The sequence below is a fragment of the Felis catus genome, chromosome D3 (genome assembly GCF_018350175.1).
Source record: "Felis catus isolate Fca126 chromosome D3, F.catus_Fca126_mat1.0, whole genome shotgun sequence".
NCBI classification, from domain to species: Eukaryota; Metazoa; Chordata; class Mammalia; order Carnivora; family Felidae; genus Felis; species Felis catus.
In genome coordinates, this window is record NC_058379.1 from 67,000,047 (window position 1) to 67,013,760 (window position 13,714).

Below are 13,714 nucleotides of genomic sequence, written 5' to 3' on the forward strand. Positions count from 1 at the left end.
TTGAAGAAGTCCTATCTATCCATTATTGATAAAACTTCTCAATAAACAGAATGAAACTCTGTTAACATGATAAAGGGTAGCTATCAGAAATCAGTAGCAAATATCACCTTTAAAGATGAAACACTATATCATAAACACCTACAAAAGATAAGTTTTCTCATTGAAAGTTATTCTGAAGTATCTAGACAATACAAATTGTCTACTACAAAAGTAGTAACATTTAGAGGTGATGGGTGGCTCAGTTGGTTAAATGTCTGATTCTTGATTTTGGCTAAGGTCATAACCTCATGGTTTGTAAGATCAAGCCCCACACTGGGCTCTGCACTGAAAGCATGGAACCCGCTTGGGATGCTCTCTCTCTCCTTCTCTGCCCCTTCCCCACCTGCACATAGTCTCTCACTCGCTCATCCTCTCTGTCTCTCTAAATAAACATTTAAAAGAATAAAAGAAGTAACATATCATTTGCAAATGACAGAACTTTCTACACTGTAAATGTAAAGAAGGGGCGCCTGCGTGGTTCAGTCGGTTAAGCATCCGACTTTGGCTCAGGTCATGATCTTACAATTCATGGATTTGAGTCCTGCGTCAGGCTCTGTGCTGACAGCTCAGAGCCTGGATCCTGCTTCAGATTCTGTGTCTCCCTCTCTCCCTGCCCCTCCCCTGTTCATACTATGTGTGTGTGTGTATGTCTCTCTCCCTCTCTCTCTCTCTCTCTCTCAAAAATAAACAAACATTAAAAGAATTTTTTAAAAAAAGGAAAAATAAAGAAATCCACTGAAAATTAAGACCTAATAATAAGTTAAAATTTGTAGTTTTCTCTACATCAAATAGATTTTTAAGTGACTGATAAGGAAAACCAGTATTTTAAAAAGTCTAAATAACATAAAAATATAAAATGCAAAGATAAGTCTAAGTAACAAAAATATAAAATGCAAAGGAATAAATTTAAAAATTTTGCAAGAGCTGCATAAAAGCAACAAGACATAAATGAACCCTTGAATAAATTAAGGAATATATCATGTTACTAAATAAAAATAGTAAATACTGAAAATGTCAATAATCCTCAACTTTATTTTACAAATATAATAAAATTCCAATGAATAATGAGTTGAAGGGTTTCACAGATTAAAACTTATCATAAAAAACAAAATATATAATATGGCAAGTGGTGATGAACACAAAGAACAAAAATAATGGAAAAAAGGAAACATAATGAAAAGGTAAAGGATGTGCAATTTTAAAGAGGGAAGGTCTCATTCAGAAGGTAATTGAATAAGTAACTGAAGGAGTAACAAGGCACCCAATGGGTATATAAGGAAAAGCATTCCAAAGCATAGGCCACAACAGGTGCAAAAGCCTTTGAGGAAGAAAGCATGTCTAACACAGGGAAGGGAAAGTAAAAAGCTCATCACTGCTGAACCAGAGGACTCTAAGGTAGCAGAATGATAAGCAAAGAAAATGACAAACCCAGGAACGAGGCGATTAGCTTAAACATATATTTACTATATAAAATTACAGTATCAAATTTGTGAGGTTAAGAAATGACAGAACAAAACTGCCAGGCAACAATGGCATGTGTGTAGGTTGGTAGAGTGGAGAGCAGGTTGAAGTATTCTGTAGATTAAAGTAGGATAGTTTTAGACTTACACGTATTAAAATTTCAAAAGAAAATTAAGAAAACTCTAAGAGTACGTGAGAAAGCAAATGGCAGGAAACATGAGAAAGAGGGCAGGAAAATATCAGCCCAAAAGGTGGCAAGAAAACAGATGGGGAGACAAAAAATACAAAAAATGGATAGCACAGAATAAAGGAGTAAATACACATACAATATAAATACATCAATAATCCCAACAAATAAAAATGAAATAAACTTTCCAATTAAAACAGCAAGATTAGGAGATATCACTACAGAAATCACAGACATCAAAAAGATAGTACAAGAATACTAAGAACAACTCTATACACAGGAATTTGGCAATTTATATGAAAAGGACTTGGGGCGCCTTGGTGGCTCAGTAGGTTGAGCATCCAACTTCTGCTCAGGTCATGATCTCACCCTCTGCCAGGCTCCCATGTCAGGCTCGGTGCTGACAGCTCAGAGCCTGGAGCCTGCTTCGGATTCTGTGTCTCAATCTCTCTCTACCCCTCCCTCACTTGCACTCTCTTTCTCAAAAATAAATAAACTTTTAAAAATATTAAAAAAAAAAAAAAGGACTAATCCCTTGAAAAATACAAACTACCCAACTCACCCAAAATGAAATAGATAATTTTAATACCCCACCAACTACTCAGGAAATTTAATTCATAATTTTAAAACTTCCAAAAAAGAAATGATCAGGGCTAAATGGTTTTACTGGAGAATTCTACCCAACATTTAAAGGAGAACTAATATTGGGGTGTCTGAGTGGCTCAGTAGGTTAAGTGTCCGACTCTTGGTTTCAGCTCAGGTCTTGATCTCAGTTTGTGAGTTCAAGCTCTGCATCAGGCTCTGTGCTGACAGCATGGAGCCTGCTTGGGAGTCTGTCTGTCTCTCTCCCTTTGCTCTTGCCCTGCCCATGCATGCGCTCTCTCTCTGTTTCTCTCTCAAAATAATAAACTTAAAAAAAAAAAATTAACACTAATTTGATATAATTTCTTCCAGAAAATAGAAGATGAGAGAATACTTCTAAATTCATTTTATAAATCTAATATTACCCTGATGGCAAAACCAGACAAAAGTAGTATAAAAATAAAACTACAAACCAATATCCATCACAACTATGGATGTTAAAATATTTAACAAAATGTTACCAAACAGAATTTTGTAATATACAAAAAAATTATATACCACGACCAAGTGAAGTTTATTCCAGGGATACAAGGCTAGTTCAATGTTTGAAATCAATGCAGTATACCTTTAATAGCTAAAAGAAGAAAACCCTATGATCAAAACAGTCAATGCAGAAAATGAATTTAATAAATTCAACACCCCACTCACAACAAAAATTCTCAGAAAAACAGGAATATAGAACGTCCTCAACTTGACAGAAATTACCTACAACATATCTAGAGCTAACATTACACTTTATGGGAAAAGACTGAACACATCACCCCAAAATTGGAAATTAAGCAAGAATACCGATTCTCGCTCTGTTAATCAACATAGTACTGTAAGTTCTGGATAAGGGAAAAGACAAGAAGAGGAAATAAATGGCATATAGTTTGGAAAGAAAAAAAAAATTTTAATTGCCTGTATTTGCAAATCCCTTAAGACTCTATAAAACAACTCTTAAAACCAATAACTGACTTCAACAAGGTCACAGGAAACAAGACCAACACACAAATAACCAATCACATCTCTATATACTAACAAAGAACAGGTAAAAACACAAGTTAAAAACATGATACTATTCATAATCACTCCCCAAAAAATGAAAATGCATGTTTAAAAGTAAAACATACACAGGAATTATATACTGAAAACTACAAAATGCTAATGAAAGAGGTCCAAGAAAATCTAAATGAATGGATTCTCCATGGCTTTTAAGATTCAACAAAGGAACTACATCAATTTTCCCTAAACTGACACAGATTTAACACAGTTTCTGCCCAAAGCCCACCAAGACTTCTTTATATACATAAGATTATTCTAAAATTTTTCTGGAAAGACAAAGAAACTAGAAGAACTTAAACAATTTTAAAAAAATAGAAATCAGTCTATTTCATTTCACAACATAGCTCTGTAATCAAGACTATGTGTTATTAGCAGAAGTAACACATAGGTCTATTGAACAGAACAGAGAACCCAGAAACAGACCTACACAAATATGCCCAAAGAGGTTTTGACAAAGATGCAAAAGTAACTCAGTGGAGGAAAGACTGCCTTTCAACGAATGGTGCTGAAGCAAATTATGCATCCCACCATGTCTTACATTTCATACAAAAATTAACTCCAAACGAATCATGGACTTAAATGTTAGAATAAAGCTATACAGAAGAAAATCTTCAAGAGCTAGGGCTAGGCAAAGAGTTCTTAGACTTGACATTCAAAGCAAAATCCACAAAAGAAAAAATGATACACTGGACTTCATCAAAATTAAAAACCTGTGCTCTGCAAGACCCTGTTAAAAAGATGAAAAGACAGTCAACAGGCTTGGCAACAGTATTTGCAAACCACATTATCTAACAAAGGACTGGTATCTAGAATATATCTAGAACTGTCAAAACTCAACAGAAAAAAAATCCAATTTAAAAAAGAGCAAAGGGCATGAAGAGACATTTCATCAATAAGGATATACAGATAAAAAATAAGCACATGAAAATATGTTCAGTATCATTATAGCCACCAGGGGAATGCAAATTAAAACCTCACGGAAGGATCACTAGATACATACCAGAATGACTAAAATGAAAAACAGTGATAACACCAAATGCTGGCGAGGATGCTGAGAAACTGGATCACTCCATACATTGCTGGTAGGGATGTAAAATGGTACAGCCACTCTGGAAAACAGTTTGGCAAGTTCTTAAAAAACTATATATACAATAACCATACAACCCAGGAACTGCACTCCTGGATATTTATCCCAGAGAAATGAAAACTTATGTTTACAAAAAAACTTGCAAAATCTTAAGGTACTTTTATTTGTAACAGCCCAAAACTCTAAACACGGAGGTCTTTCAATAGGTAAATGGTTAAACAAATCCAAACCTATTAATACATATAACAACACGTATGAATCTCCAGAGAATGATGCTGAATGAAAACAAAAACAAAGCAACAAAAAACAAACCCAAAGGTGACATACTGTATGATTCCATGTATATAACATTCTTAGAAAAGATAAAACCATAGAAATGAAGAACAGATGAGTGGGTCCGAGATATTAAGGGAATGGGAAGAAAGTGGGTGTGGTGATAAAAATGACAATACTGAGGAATCCTTATAGTGATGGAAACGGTCCATATCTTGATTGTGTCAATGTCAATATCCTTGTGATATTGATATGGTTTTGCAAGATGTTACCACTATGGGAAACTAGGTATAGACTACATGAAATGTCTCTGTACTATTTCTTAACTGTGAGCAAACTATTATCTTCATAAAAAGTTTAATTAAAAATTACAAAGACCAAGACTACCAGAGCAGATTAATTTTTTTAATTCAATAGCATGATATTCACAAGAGAGAAAACTAAAACAAAACAACACAAAAATATAGGAGGGAGAATTTTAAAAATCAGAAAAAGTGAGCTGACCAGAAGAAAATAGTATAATACAAAACAGTAGTATGTCATATAAAAAGCATTCATAGACATAGTCACCACATAGAATAAATATTCCAACTCACCAGGAAAATACATGCTTAAACTTCCATGTACTAGTAACAAATATATTTTAAAAACTGGTAGAACTACAAGAAAAAAACTGGGGGGAAAAACATTCTGCTAAAAGATTAACATACTTCAGCTCTCTAAAAACATACAGAAGATTTGAACAGAATTAACAAGCCTGACTACCAGACATGTATAAAACTGTGCTTACTACTGCAAAATACAAATTCTCTTCCATGTACAAACAAAAATAAAAACTGACCACAGTCTTATGAGATTTCAAAGGATTAGTAGCATATAGATCATGCTTCCTAACCCAACACAATTACAAATCAACAACTAAAGAAACTCCCATGTGTTTAGAAATAAAATCTTTAAATAACTCATAAACTAAAGAATTCAAAGTGGAAAATTGTAAAGTACAAGTGAAAAATAATGAAATTATTGCACATCAAAACTTGTGTGATGCAGGCAAAGCAATAAAGACCTATGTTAAAAGCCTGAAAATTAAAAAGGCGTACAACTTAAGAAATTAGAAAAAGAATAGAAATAAACCCAAAAGAAGTTTAAGGAAACAGCAGAAATTAACGAATGGGGGAAGGAAACAATGAAGAGCATTAAAAAACAGAAACAAAAACAAAAAAATACGGATTTGATTCTTTTTTAAAAAGCTTTTTTTTAAAGGCATTAAAAGAAAAAAAGATAAAAGGGACATTAACTACAGACTACAAAATTAGAGATTAACAACTTAATACCATAAATTCAAGAATGTGAATAAAATGGACAACTTCCTATAAAAGTATAACCTACCAAAACTGGCTTGAAAACTGAAAATATGAACAATCCTATAACCAAAGCAACTGAATCAGTGGTTAAGAAGTGTCCCACAAAGAAAACACCAGTAACAATTTTACCAGGGAGTCTACCAAACACTTAAACAGATCACTCTAATCTTAAATTCTTCCACAAGAAGAAAAATGTATTTTTTTAATTATAAGTCAATATTACTAATTATCAGAAAAAACTTAAATTCACTATCTTCAATTTGAGTCCAATAATGAAAAAGGAAACAAATCAAGGTTGACTTTATACTTGAAATTATACGTATTTCACCATGTTAACAGGTTATAAAAGAAAAAATCTCAAAAAATGCAGAGAAGGCTTTTGATAAAATTCAACATCCATTCAAGACTTTTTTTTTTTCCTTTAGCAAGCTAGTAATAGGAACATCCTTAACCTGAAAAGATTATCTACAATAAACCTACAGCAAGCATCATACTTAACTGTGAAACTTTGAAAGCATTCCCTTTAAAATCAGGAACAAGATCAGGATGCCCCCATCACCGCTTCTATTCAACATTGTACTGGAGATCCTAGCCAGCACATTAAGACAAGAAAAAGAAAGAAAGAAAAAAAAAAAGCATAAGAATTGGAAAGGAGGAAACAAAGAGGTCATTATTCACAGATAGGTCTGTCTACACAGAAAATCCAAAAGAATTCTACAGATAATTTATCACATTTAGGAGTATAGCAAGGTTGTTACACAAAGTCAAATTGTGCTTCTATACACCAGCAAGGTAGAAAATTATGAAAAGACATAATTTATGATTTGATACAAAAAAATAAAGCACCTAAAAATAAACCTAACAAAATATTTGCAATAGCTTAATGGAAGAAAATTACAAAACTTTATGAAAGATATTGTAAAAGACCTAAATAAATGAAGATCACAATGTTCATGGTTAAGAAAATTTCATTCTCTCCAAACTGGCTTACAGATTCAGTGCATTTCTCATCAAAATCCCAACAGATTGTGCATGTTTGTATGCGTCTACATAACTTAAAAAAAATGATTTTAAAATTATACAGAGGATCAAACAGCCAAGAAGTTCCCTCAAGAACTACAAGGGAGGAGGAACTGACCTACTTCTTATCCCTCAATGATGGGTAAACAGTTTGAGACCAACCCTCTCTGTGAAAATTTAAAAACGGAATATAATATGAAAAACATCCATCCGAAGGCATGAAGCACTATCAAGTCAGCAAGGACGTGAGAGGCCAACACTGTGGAAAGAAGGGAAGTCTACAAAATAGAGTCCAACATTTGATGCCTCTTTTCACCTAGAAATATTTGCCAATGGGGAAAGGGCAATGGATAGGTTGAGAAGTCAAGACCTTTGAATAGACTTATAGGGCTGGGGAATCGAGAAGATTACTAACAAAATATAAACCTGCAAAAGCTGATATCTGGGATATATGATGAACTCCTACAAATCAGTATGAAAAAGATAGATGGCCCAAAAATGGGCAAAAAATCTGGCAGGTCATGTTAATAAAGACTGCCAAATGGGCAATAAATATATTAAAAAGGGCTTAAAATCATTACTCATTAGGAGAATGCAAATTAAAATCACCAAGCATTCACTAAAATGTCTAAAACTAAAAGAGTAGACAAGAAAGAACATGGAACAACTGGAACCCTTATTTTGCTAGTGGAAAGGAATGAACAAACTACAACTACCTACAAATGAATCTTGTAAACAAAATTGAGAAAAAAGTCAGACGCAAACAATATATACATCATACAATTCCATTTATATAAGGCTCAAAAAATAGACAAAACTAATCTAAGACTAACGTCAAGCCAGTAGTATCTTTCAGGAGGCAGAGGTTAGTCATTGGGAGGGAACTCAAGAGGAGTCTCTAGGGTACTGGTAATGTTCAATTTCTTCATCTACGGATGGTTATATTGAAAAAAAAATCATTCAGCTGTACTCTCACGATCTATGTATTTTCTATATGAATGCCCTAGAGCAACAGAAGTTTTTGTGGAAGTTGTTACAGAGTTAAGAGAAACTAAGACAATTTGATGGTGCTGTTAGCACTGACTAAGAGATCAGAATCCAGAAAGCACAGACAGATCCGATTGTAGAACTATTACAAATTAGTAAAAAAAAAAAAAAAAAAAATTTATGCTAGTACAAACACAGGCAAAAGACACAGAATAGGCAATTAGAATCTCCGAAGAGTTAAGAAAATGGTAATAAGCATAATAAGCATAATAAGCTCACCTTCTTACCAAAGGAAAACATTAAAATCCAACAAGTGAAATTTTATACTCATTGGCAAAAACTTTCAATTTGATAAAAGTTAAGTGTTAGCAAGAAAGCTAAGCAATGAAAACTTCTGCATTGATGGAGAGAGCAAATATTGACACAATCTTTAGAAAACAATCTAGCATCATCCAGTATTTGAAGATACACACACCCTTAAATCCCAGCAATTCTACTCCTAGAATTTGTATGGTGAAATATACAAATATTTATACTAAATGAGATCACTAAATTCCCAAACAGTGTCACATCAGTGCAGGGTAAGTTTATAGAATTTTTCTTTTTTGCATTTTCAAAACTTTTTGGATTTCCAAAGTGTAGATAAGGAACGTGAGAGACTGTAATAGAAAAAAATGGAAACTACACAAACTTCCAACAAGAGAATGGATAAAGTGGTATTCATAAAGTGGAAAATTAAAAACAATGATAAATAAAAAACCCCAAATACAGTATTATTCCATTTGTATAAAATGTTTAAGCACATAAAAACTTACATAGATATAACATGATTTTATATACCTATAAAATAACATGATATCATGTTATCATGGATTAAACCAGGAAAGGGCACCCTGCTGACCTAATGAACTATTTTCTTAACTTACATGATGGCTATATTCATGTTTATTTACCTGTACCTTCACCTGTTATAAATAATCTTTTGTATTTATGAAATAACTTAAACATTTAAGAAATAAAAAAGGGTAGCATGGTGTACCCAAATACACAAACCACGATTACAATAAGAGAATTGTCTCAAGAGACCTTTTTAAAGCAACTAGCATCCTCAGTTCAAGGCATTTTTCCCCATAAAAAGAAGACAAGTTGCCACTGAAAGAAAGAAAGAAAGAAAGAAAGAAAGAAAGAAAGAAAGAAAGAAAGAAAGAAAGAAAGAAAGAAAATAAAAGATTCTATAAACTAAAAATACGATCACTGAAATAAATTCTATAGAAGAGTTCAAAAACAAAACCAAGGAAACCTTCAGATAAACAAATAAACATCAATCTAGAAGTCCAACATTCACCCATCAAGAGTCTCACAGAAAACAGAAAAGGAGGGAAAGAAATTATCAAAGAAATAGAAGACAGTCCCCAGACCTGGTGAGTCTTAGAACTGAAAAGTGACTCCCCCAAGAATGAAAAAAGGCTTACAACCAGACATATTTCACAAAATACGAAAGATAAAAAGATCACCATAAAGATTTTAAACAAGATGACTACAAAAGGATAACCATCGGATTTGTAACTGGACCTATATTAGCAACATTGGATGTTTTAAATTCCTAGAGTAAAGCTTTCAAAATCCGTAAGGAAAAACCATACTACCAATTTATAGTTCTACATCTAAACTTCCAATCAGAAACAAAGGCAAGTCATTTTTCGGATACTGAAGAAATTAAGACTGTTCATCACGTGTCCTTACTAAAACAACTATTCATGATTACATTCCAGTAATATTAAAAAAGGAATTTAAAAAAGACATGGGATTCAAGCAACAGACCTAATCCAGGAGTACAATGTAAGCCCAGGATGACAGCTGTACAGCAGAACTAGACAGCAAGCTGCCCAAATAAGAAAAGGAAGGTTGAGAGCTCCAGAAAGCCTACCTTCAAGAAAAGCTGAATGGTTACATATAAGAACACATTATAATATTAAATTTAAAAAATAATTTCCATAAGCTCTCCTCACCCAAGCAGGACTTTATTACATTTCTCCTTAAAGGAGCACAGGTTTAGCAACACAAGCTCTTCTATAGCTCCACATTACTTGGTTTTACAGTGACTAATATTTCTATCAGGATACATATTACGAAGGTCATCAGTACTCAATTTCTACAATCTTCCTATATAAGCACAGAAAAGCTTAGAAAAGTTATAATATAAAAGCTATAAATCTTGACAATGCAACAGAAAATGAAGGTTAGAAGCAGACAACGGGTGGAGGTAGGAGAAACAAAGGGAAGTGAACTGGGAACTGAAAAGATGTTGTCTAAAACTGATCAGTCAAGAAACAGAAGTTTAACTATTATGAAAAGTAATAATTAGGGGCACCTGGGTGACTCGGTCGGTTAAGTGTCTGACTTCGGCTCAGGTCATGATCTCATAGTTTGTGAGTTCAAGCCCCGCATCGGGTTCTGTGCTGACAGCTCAGAGCCTGGAGCCTGCTTCGGATTCTGTGTCTCCTCTCTTTGCCCCTCCCTGACTTGTGCTCTGTCTCTCAAAAATAAATAAATGTAAAAAAATAAAATAAAAAGTAAAATTAACACGAGAATTAGAAACAAAAAAGAGTTTTTGCTCAAAACTGGGAAGGGGGTGGGATTTACGACTTGGGCCTCTCGGGCTCTGTCCCCTTCGCTCCCCCACAAGCATTTTACTCCTCTGCCTTGGGTCTGTAATCTCTGCCACTTAACCCCCTCTTCTGTCTCAGACTTACATGTAGGCAGTAGGTCTGAGTTCTTTCCCTTCCTGGGTTGCTGAGAGACGCCTTTCTTCAGAAAACCTTTGGGATTTGGATATCCCCAAGAACATGGAGGATGGAATACCCATTCTTGGATCTTATGTTTCCCCCTGACCCAAAACTTCCCACAAAAATGTCTCCAAAAAACAAAAAACAAAAAACACCTTCCTGAGATGTAAAGCTTCTGTCCCACCCACTAACTGCCAATTCTCCCAGACTGAAGAGGGGTGAATAACTGGGCATATGTGAGGGAGCATTTCTGTGTCAGAGATGTATGGAGTCAGGAGACAGCCACCTTCATACACTGATGTGTGCAAAGAGGAATAAAACAGATCTCCTTTTAAAAAAAAAATGTAATTGGTAGAAGAAAATACAGATAGCCAACAGACACATGAAAAGATCCTCAACATCACTCATCATCAAGAAATGCAAATCAAAACTACAACGAGATATCACCTCACACCTGCCAGAATGGCTGAAATCAATGACACAAGAAACAAGTGTTAGTAAGGATGTGGCAAAAGGGGAATGGACCTCCCTGCACTGTTGCTGGGAATACAAACTGGTGCAACCACTCTGGGAAACAGTATGGAGGATCCTCAAAAAGTTAAAAATAGAACTACCCTATGATCCAGCAATCGCATCACTAGATTTTTACCCAAAGAATATGAAATACCAATTCAAAGGGATATAAGCACCCCATTGTTTACAGCAATATTATTATCTACAATAACAAATTACAAAAAAGCCCAAGTATCCATCAATACAGGAATGGTTAAAGATGTGGCTGGCCACACACACACACACACACACACACACACACACACACACACAAGAATATTACTTAGCCATAAAAAATGAAATCTTGTCATTTGCAATGACACCGATGGAGCTACAGAGTATTATGCTAAGTGAAATATGTCAGAGAGAGACCAATACAATTTTACTCATGTGGAATTTAAGAAACAAATGACGAAATTGGGGGGGGGGGGGTGACTAGAGACCAGGGCAAACCAAACCAAACCAAAAATAAAAACCCCAAACACGGTTAAAAGCAGTTACATCAGGAATGGAACCTTGGAACCTACTGGGAAAGAAAGGAAGGGCTTTTACTTTCCCTTAGGAGTTTTTCTGTACTATCTACACAGTATTGCTTTCATTTGGGGGGGGGGGGGCGGGGAATGAGGAACGGAGCAAAGAATAAAAACTATTATTAAAACCAGGGTAGCTCAGTCAGTTAAGAATCTGACTCTGGATTTCAGCTCACGTCATGATCTCACGGTTGATGAGTTCAAACCCCACATCAGGCTCCATGCTAACGACATGGAGCCTGCTTGGGATTCTTTACCTTCCCCTCTCTCTACCTCTCCCAAGCTCAAGCTCGCACGCTCTCTCAAAATAAATAAGTAAACTTAAAAAAATTATTATTAAAACCACCTTCCAGGTTAAAGAAAAAGTGAAATAACTTGGCCACGGTCATACAGTCAAGAGCTACTCATCCCAAAGCTAATACCAAAAAGGGAGGGAGGGAGGGAGAGAGAAAGAGAGCAAGAGAAAGAAAAGAAAACAACAACTGTCTGGCAACATTATCAAGAACTGCTTTTATTGACCTGCATGAATAATCAAATGGAGCACTCTGAATGGCTATGTCAGGCTTATGCTGTTCTCTGCAAAGTCACAAAAATTCTTGTGTCAAACCACTCTTCCAATAAAGTCTAGGAAAAAAGTCACATTACCAGAGGATTCAAAGTAAACATTCATAAAGAATAGTTTGGACTATGATACCAAATGATTCCACACATCACTTTTATTTCCACTGTGCAATTTCTTAAACTCAACAAATAATGCTGGGCAATTAGATATCCACATGCAAAAGAAGTTTGAATCCTACCTCACCCCATAAACAAAAATGAACTCAAAATGGATCAACAACCTAAATGTAAAAACTAAAACTATAAATACAAACTCTTACATGAAAACAAACATAAATCTTTATGATATTGGATCAGGCAATGCTTTCTTATCAAAATTAAAAGCAAGAAAAGAAAAAAGTGATAAATTAAACTTTGTCAAAATGTAAAAACTATTGTATTTCAAAGTACATTATGCAGAAAGTTAAATGACAGTCCATAAAAAGGACTAAAATACTTGCAAACCATGTATCTGATAAAAAAAAAAAAAAAACATGTATCTAGACTATATAAAGAAGTTGAACTTGGGGTGCCTGGGTGGCTTGGTCGGTTAAGCAGCCGACTTCGGCTCAGGTCATGATCTCACAGTCCGTGAGTTTGAGCCCCGCGTCGGGCTCTGTGCTGACAGCTCAGAGCCTGGAGCCTGTTTCAGATTCTGTGTCTCCCTCTCTGCCCCTCCCCTGTTCATGCTCTGTCTCTCTGTCTCAAAAATAAATAAACGTTAAAAAAAAATTTTTTTTTAAAGAAGTTGAACTTAAAAAACAAAAACCCAATTTATAAGTGGGCAAAAGGTTTGGGGCACCTGGGTGACTCAGTCGGTTGGATGTCCGACTTCGGCTCAGGTCATGCTCTCACGGTCTGTGAGTTTCAGCCCCGCATGGAGCTCTGTGCTGACAGCTCAGAGCTTGGAGCCTGCTTCAAATTCTGTGTCTCCCTCTCTCTCTCTCTCTCTGCCCCTCCCCGCTTGTGCTCTGTCTCTGTCTCTCTCTCTCAAAAAATAAATAAACATTAAAAAACAATAATAATAAATAAAATAAAAAAATTAAAATGGGCAAAAGGTTTGAATAGACATTTCTCCAAAGAAAACATGCAAATGGCCAATAAGCACATGAAAAGATGCTCAACATCTTAGTCACCAGGGA

At 34.9% G+C, this 13,714-nt stretch overlaps 1 protein-coding gene across 5 annotated transcripts in view; it reads right to left on the reverse strand.

The window, feature by feature from the left end:
• PIAS2 (protein inhibitor of activated STAT 2) overlaps positions 1-13,714 on the reverse strand; it is a 101,184-nt gene that overhangs the window by 78,032 nt on the left and 9,438 nt on the right. Inside the window, exon 1 of one of the 5 annotated variants that reach the window (XM_045042212.1) lies at positions 4,374-4,418. The exons of the other annotated variants lie outside the window; for them this stretch is intronic. The gene's annotated coding sequence lies outside the window, so the exon portion shown is untranslated. Of the gene's footprint in view, positions 1-4,373; positions 4,419-13,714 lie in introns of those variants that run through there. 5 annotated transcript variants of the gene reach the window in all.